The 8,260-nt window shown below is 44.7% G+C and overlaps 1 long non-coding RNA gene across 1 annotated transcript; it reads right to left on the minus strand.

Annotated features, from left to right (window-relative positions):
• Positions 1-2,571: 2,571 nt before the first annotated feature.
• Positions 2,572-5,908, minus strand: LOC123490875. The gene is made up of 3 exons (XR_006661082.1): positions 5,786-5,908; positions 5,379-5,550; positions 2,572-2,585 (listed from the first exon to the last, which is right to left on the minus strand). It is a non-coding gene; the product is annotated as an uncharacterized LOC123490875 (long non-coding RNA).
• Positions 5,909-8,260: the final 2,352 nt, after the last annotated feature.

Here is an 8,260-nt window from a genome sequence, read left to right on the forward strand (position 1 = left end):
TTTCAGGCTGTGGTAACAGGCCGGAACATTGGATATGTCGGAGGTAGCGCTAGATCCTTCCCGGTGAACGGGCAGGGGTGGCCCCCACTTAAACAGGTCTGGTGACAACTCCTTCCCCCACTCACGGACTGTTCCTGCTCTCCCAGTCGATGTGGGGGTTGTGCTGACGGACCCACGGGTATCCAAGAATGAGTGGTTGGCCAGGTGAGTGTAGGAGGTGAAACTGGATGGACTCCTGGTGGTTTCCTGACAGCAGGATTGTCACAGGGGGCGGAGATATGAGTGACAGTGCCAAGATGATGCCCATCCAGGGCTCGTGCAGGAATGGGTTGTGTCAGTTGATGATGGTTCACGCCCAGTTGCTGTGCAAGCTCAGGGTCCATGATGTTTGCTTCGGCTCCGGAATCCACAAAGGGCGAGCCAATGTATGAGTCTTGTCAGAAAGCTGAAGGCGGAGATGAAGCAGGGTCTTTCGGATGGAGGGAGACTGAAGGCTTGTTGAGCTCACCCGGATCTCCCCTACACCTGGTGAGCTGCGGCTTTTGCCGGACAAGTAGCGACCGGTGATTCGCCACCACAGTAGAGGCAAAGGTTGGAGCTTAGACGGCGCCGACGCTCCTCGGGAGTCAAGAAGCACGGCCAATCTCCATGGGCTCAGGCTGATTGGAGTTGGCTATGGGACTTGACAGGCAGGGGCTGGACAGAAGCGGTATCGACCCGAGCACGGATGGCAGGTTGACTGAGACGGCCCTTCTCCCTCCTCCGGGTCTGTATACCGGTCAATGTCGAACGGCAAGGTCAATGGCGGCATCAAGCGTTGAGGGCGGGTCATGGGAAACAAGCTCGTCCTTGATATGGTCCGCCAGGCTATGGAGGAAGGCTTGCACCAGTGCCTCTGGGTTAAACGAGCTTTGACTGGCCAGGGTACGAAAGTCAATGGAGAAGTCTGCCACTGTCCGATTGCCCTGACGGATGGTGAGCAGAGCTTGTTGAACTCGGCTGTTGGCGAGCCTAGGTCAAAGACCTTTAACATCTCCTCCTCAAAGGCACTGAAGGAGGCACAGGCTGGGGTTTGCCGGTCGTTCGCCCGTTCCCCACAACCGAGCTCGACCGGTGAGATGTGTGATGACATACCCACCTTGGCTCCCTCTGTTGAGAAAGTCCTGGGCTGTAGTGCAAACTGGATTCGGCAGCTGCTCAAGAATGGTCTTACTTGCTTCTGGTTGCCATCAAAACGTTCCGGGTTCCCAATCCTTGGTTCAGGAGCGTGGGGATCTGGTGGCAGCACTGCCGGGCCTGCAGCATTGGGACCTCCAGCGGAGGGATGAAGGAGTATCGGTGGTACAGGAACAAAAGGACCAGGGGGGTGCAGGTGGGTAGCCGGGCTTGAGAGTAGTTGCAGGGCTTGGGCTAGCTGTTGTTGCTGCAGTTGGAACTGTTGTTGCTGCTGGTTGAATAGCTGGAGAAGGAAGCGATGTCGCCAGCCATCCGATTTATGTCTCCCTCAGAGCGTTCCAGTCGCTGTAGGGCAGTCCTCTCTGGCTCTTCCTCCATCGTGGTCAGGGGAGTGCGCTGGGTCCATGATGGTCAGATCGTTCTGTCACGAACAGAAGAGGACCCAAGAGCGCAAGTTCAAATTCAGAGTTCTTTATTCAAGGTTACAGGCGGGAAGAGGAGTCCCAGGGGTGTCAGGGGGCTTCAGGGTCCTCCTGTGGGTACCTGTGCTCGGGGTCACCAAATGTCCGGGGGTGTCCAGTCCAAGTGCTTAGTGTGTGTGTTCCCCAGTGATGGAGCGGCGTATCGGGCTGAGGGTGGTGAAACGTCTGGGCACGCTCATCTGGTGGTCGGGAGACCGGAGGGGCTGAAGATCGGAGAGTAGGTCGAGGTCCAGAAGGCAGGTTGGGATAGACCGGGGCAGTAGAACAAGGGAGGCAGTCAAGAAAGGATCGGTATCACAAACAGGGAGTCAGAGCGCAGACAGGCAGGTTACTGGTCCGGGTTTGAAGACCGATCTGACAGGGCTTGGCTGAAAACCAGGGCTTGATATACTGGGAGAGGTAGTGGGGAAATGCAGTTCAGCTGGCAGAGTAATTAGAACAGAGTGAGGCAAGGTGAGGATGGTGAGTGGGAAATGCAGTGCAGCTGGCCAGGTAACAAGAGCAGAGCAGGGCAGGTGGAGCTAGTTAGGCTGAGTAGAGAGAGGAGGTGAGCAGAGTGGAAGATAATTGAATGCAATTAATGTTGCTACCAGGGAGAGAGAGTGCTCATGACAAATGATCACAGCTACATGGATAGGATACAAATTCCACAGATAAAAGTTAGGACAATTATTTTCAAAGAGAAAGGTTCATGGGGGACATTTCATCCACACCATTACTGTACTTTAAATAGTTCACTAAAACATTAGCTGAGCTGATTCAGTGTCATAAAGCGGACATTGAGGGGAAACGTTGGGGAACAACACGTTTTAGCCCATTTATCCAACTCCTCGTCGATGTACTTCTTGGCCATTTTGGGCTGGAGGCCAAGTGAGTTCCCACAAAGTAAATGCATTGCTTGGTGCCATCCACAAAGCGTAAGGTCAGCTAGGGTAACATTAACAGAGCATTAGCATAATCAATCCACACATTTTTACTAAGAAGCTTCCCTGCATTGTTCAAATCATGGCATACTTCTTGGCCCCAGAAAGATGCTTTGTTTTACAGTTGAAGAATATGTCATTAAAATGATTCAACTTTCAAACACTTAGCTAAATGAAAGTGCTTAGTCACATTATTCTAACATTTCCTTTTTCAGCTCAACCCATATGTTGTGAGAATCACTCTCTTCCAGCTATAATACATATCCCAGCTGCAATATTTTCCGACCACATTATATCTGACCAGGCAGGTAATTTCCTCACTATATGTAGGATCTTGTAGACCTATAGGCAGGGCAAAACCATTTTGGTGATTTCTGGTACACAGTCTCATCAAAATAAATCAAATCACAGCACGTTTTTGGACTCATTCACCTGATTAAGTACAATACCATTGGAAATTAATGTTGAAAGTTCCATTTATATTCCTAAAACTTAAGTTGAAAATGATGATGTCGCTGCTTCTTGTTGACAAGACATTGATAAATAGCCCAATGTCAAAAGTGTCCAAATCAATAACCAATATGCAGAAACAGTTTGTGATATATTGAAAACCTAAGCATATAATGTACTATCTATCTACACATACAGTGCTGTGAAAAAGTATTTGCCCCCTTTTTGATTGTCTCTATTTTTGCATATTTTTGATACTGAATGTTATCAGATCTTCCACCAAAATCTAATATAAAGATAAAGGGAACCTGAGTTTACAAATAACAAAAAATATATACTTATTTTATTTATTTAATTAACAAAGTTATGCAACACCCAATTCCCCTGTGTGAAAAAGTAATTGGCCCCTTACACTCAATAACTCCTTGGCCTGACAGGTTGAAAACATGGCAGTTGATCAGGGTACATAAATGTCACTTTTAATAACTTAATAAAATATTTCTCAACACTCAATTGTACTCTTTATACTACATTTTAAGACTCAATTTCACTCTGTAAGTGTCCATGGGTACCATCTTGTCCAAAAAGTTGACTCAAGTTTGCCAAAAAGCACCTGGAAGCACCTCGATGATCATCAAGACTCTTGGAAGAATGTTCTATGGACAGATGAGTCAAAAGTATAACTTTTGGACGACATGGGTCCCATTATGCCTGGTGAAAACCGAACACTGCATTCCACAGTGCTGGGTCATGCAGCAAGACAATGAACCAAAACACACAATCAAGTCTGCATGAAAATGGCTAAAAAAGCAACACATTTTGAAGTTTTGGAATGACCTAGTCAAAGTCCAGACCTAATCCCAATTGAGATGTTGTGGTAGGACTTGAAACGAGCAGATCGTGCTTGAAAACCCACAAATGTTGCTGAGTCAAAGCAAATCGGCATGGAAGAGTGGGCCAGTGTTGAAACTACCACAACTCAAAAACCCATGGAAACTATAAATATTTTTACATCACTGCTTAGAGGACAACCTGCAGTACAGTCAGCTACATTTTGGAATGTTGAATTTTGATACAGGGGTCACCAAAACAGAAAGAGAAACCGCAACACTGTTTTGTCAATCACTCCTATCGATTATCACGTTTAAATTATTTGCGCGAGAGGGGGTAGATGAGCTTGCATGTCCTGTTAAAACTAACACAGCTAAAAAAACACACAGAATATGGGAATAATGTGTACATCACTGGTTAGAGGACAATTTGTAGAAAACAGCTAGCTACATTTTGAAGTGTTGCATTTTGTTTCAAGTGGGTTGCCAACGTGGTAAGTGTAATGCAACACTGAAATCAATAGAACAGCTGGCAAACATTTGGGGTGTAGCACTGTTTAAACTAACACGACTCAAAGGCCACATGGAAACTTTAATAACCTATACATAGTTGGTTAGATAACTTGTAGAAGGCTTATGTCTATGTTTTGGAATGGCGGATGTTGATTTCGGGAGGCTGCCATCACGGAAAAGGAAACAAATCATGACCCGCCATAGGATATCAACAGTGACAACGGTTTGCTGTTATTTACGTGATAGTTTGACTGTCAAATCAGTGTATAGGTGTGTGGCCAGCGATTTATACTGAGACCGCCCCATATTGAGACCTCCCCGAATTATCCGTGCAATTTGAGAAAAAGAAATGATAGCTGCGTCCTTTGTCCGGCGACCCCCAGTGCCTATGACAAAATCAACAGTACAAAACTAAAGATATTGATATGTTTTAAGCAATTGATTTTGTGTCATCATGTTGACTATAAACTGTTATACTAACATCACCAATCTGAGGTAAAAAAGCATGTGGAATTCCCTCCAATTCGATGTGGTCAAAACGTCAGCTTGTGTAATGTAGCTTTCCACATCATGGAAAGTAGCGTACTATACATTAATTAGATATGGCAAAATAATTAAACATCTTAATTTAGGATGATAGTAAATTAAGCAAACACACAGATGCTTTCAATAATCACATACAGCATATTTATCACTAGTTTAAACATTTAAAGATTTAAAAAAATGCTCTTATGCACAATTTAACTGGGTGCTCTAGAAAGAGCTCCCCATAGTGACTATACAGCAGCCCATTCTTTCAACTAACGTGGGACAAGCAAGGCTCATTGTACCCAGAAAAACTCTGACCACAAGTTAGTAAGTGCCAGAGGTTTTCCGGCACATTAGATAATAACATGATGACACTCCACAGACTGCTATGGGGAGATGGAGAAGCAACTAGCCAGTGCATAAAAAGCCTGCATAACATTAAAAAGCATAAAAAGCCTGCTTGCCATTTCACTTACAAGGAGGGAGTTCTGCAACTTTGGGTAATAGAAACTGTTCACGTAGGTGCTTTAGTTCGTCGTGATTGTCTAGATATGTGGCTACTTCATTCGATGTCGGGCTGCATCCCAGCAGAGTAGAGACTTCGCTCCAGAACCTTGCGCGGAGAGGTGGCGTCAAATGGGTCCATTACTGGAGTTGAAAAAGTAAAATGATTTAGAGTAATATGCTATTTACAAATAGTTATCAAACAACGCTAGGCCTACAGTATGTATACTATCTACACAGTCTATATACCCACCTCAAATGTTTTGACAGGTTGGCTAAATGACATTTACGCACGAAACCACTGCCAACATTCCAAAGTTCAATATATTCAATTATGACAATTCAAAGTGGAGAAAAAATTAAGTAATTAGGTAATTACCAGATAATGCAAGTATTTCCAATTTCAGTTGAATATACCCAGTCTCTTTCACCAGTTTGAGAGTTCATCGGACAAATTTACAAGTGCTCTTTCACCCCTCTGTAAACATCCGAAGTTAGCTAATCATTGTATAGTGCTGACCTCGAAGATAAGCTCACTGGCGAGGTTGACTTAATTAATTCCAGCCTAGGCTACTACATGTCATTTTCTAGCTTTATTATTGATACTGTAAACAACACCTGTTATCCAATATGGGCGAAGAAGAGGCACTATAGCAGACCTACTTCCTTTATAGACCTACTTCCTTATAGACTGTCATGTGTTATTTTTCACTAGAGCCTAAAATTTCAGTTCATACTTTCGATTGGGCAGATGTACGTGTTGAGCGGGAGGGGCATTGAGGCAGGAAGAACACCGTTGCTTGTATCTAATTGGTTGACAGACCTCTAGTCAGCATGTCGCAAAAAGTTCTCCAACTTTTCTCTTGGACAGGGCAAAACATAACTCGCACTAGAGGACACAGGGGCAGACTGCCCATCTGGCATTTCTGTCAAATGCCAGAAGGAAAGTCCATTTTAGCCTAGTGGGCCTGTCTAACTTTTTTGTTTTATTTTTGCAAAATGATCATTATCTGGCTAATAATGGGGTCCTCAAGGAATAAAATGGGCTGGTGTGGGGGCCTCGAGAAAAAAAAAAAAGGCCGTTGTGGGGGTCTCAAGGGGGGGGAATGGGCCAGTGTGTTAGAAATTTAATAGAAAATATACAGGAGCTCTTTGCCTAGGCGCCATGGCAAAATGTGTAGAACAGCATGAGATTAGCTATAAAACTGCAAAGGTTTCTCTCTGCCCCATGGCCTTGAGTTACGCCACATGATGCATCCCAATAGTAGATTGCCTTGAACAAATCATCCCCTTCAATGCTGCAGAGAGCAGGAGTTGATCCTTGGCTTAACAGTGTCATAGCAAATAACCAGTCTTCCATTAAGCCACCAGTCATAAAGGGTACTTGAACACAAACCCTTCAAACGTCATAATATGCCTTTGCATATTTGTTTCACTTCTACATACTTTAAAAAGGCTAATTCTGGATGTTTGCTTGCTTTAGGAGGGAGTTTGGTTGTATCCCAAATGCCACCTTATTCCCTGTGAATAGTGCACTACTTTTGACCAGAGCCATATGGGCCCTGGTCAAAAGTAGCACTGCATAGGGAATAGTTGTTTGATGTAGTATACAATGGAGCTGTCCCAGAGGTAACCTTGCTGCTTTAGTTTTTTTCACCACGAACAGAACTGCTCTTCTTCAAACAAGCTCAAGCATCTCACATTGTAACAATATCTAAAAGCAGCATACACATGTATTGATCCTTTATCTATACCACTTCACAATACAATTGAAAGTGAATCTTGTACTTTTTAGAGTGTATCCACTATCCTCTATCTCCCCCACTCCATTGCAGTCTACCCACACAGATAACTTTATTTTGTTTCAATGTCAGCTATATATTGAAGGTCTTGGATAGCTTGTACTGTATGTTGGGATTTGACAAGTGCTGACCTCCATGGTTTTAATGGACTCTTATGTGGCTCATTTGTAAGAAGAGAGGAGCTCTCTGCTGCCTCTGCTTTGTGCTGGGACAGGTCTCCAGGGCCCTCTTCTTCAGGAACATGGAAGATAACACATCTTTATGGGCTACATGGCCTCCTTACTGAGCACTATTGACTGGTTGTCAGCTAGCCTCCTAGACAGTGATGCTGGAATTGGACTCTCTTATTGGCTTTTGTCCTCTCTTTTTCATCATATCTCTCTCTCTCTCTCTGTCTGTCTGTGTGTACATGAAAAGAAAGCCCTGTAGGGGGCAGCGAAGTACCACACACTATTCATTACATTTACATTTTAGTCATTTAGCAGACGCTCTTATCCAGAGCGACTTACAGTTAGTGAGTGCATACATTTTTTCATACTGGCTCCCGTGGGAAACGAACCCACAACCCTGGCATTGCAAGCGCCATGCTCTACCAACTGAGCTACACAGGGCTATTCATTTGGATGAACATGATAATAGGAACCTAAATATCACATAAGCCAAGCCAGGACAAGGGAGTGGAAATACATCTAAGGGTGAGGATAAGCTGCAGGTCTAGAGAAGCTGGCTACATTAGCCTTTCACAAGAGTGTCTGGTTGTGTATGTTGGATGCCATTTCTAATTTCAGTACTTAATCTCTCTGATTGCCCAGGAGGGAATGGAGAAGGCCCTTGCACTCTGGACCTGTCTGTCTTCTAAGACTGTACTGTAAGCTCCACTGGTGTGGCTCTGGCTCCACCAGTGTAGTATAAGACAGTTAGCAAGGCAGGCAGCAGCTGCTTCTGTTCATCCACTACACCAGGGGACTGGAACACTCAGCTAGCTAACTCCCTCCTAGGACACTGACCTCCCTTTGTGATGCTTGATTGAAATTCAGGAGCCTGCCTCCGTA

Source organism: Coregonus clupeaformis, unplaced genomic scaffold (assembly GCF_020615455.1).
Source record: "Coregonus clupeaformis isolate EN_2021a unplaced genomic scaffold, ASM2061545v1 scaf5238, whole genome shotgun sequence".
Lineage (NCBI taxonomy): Eukaryota > Metazoa > Chordata > Actinopteri > Salmoniformes > Salmonidae > Coregonus > Coregonus clupeaformis.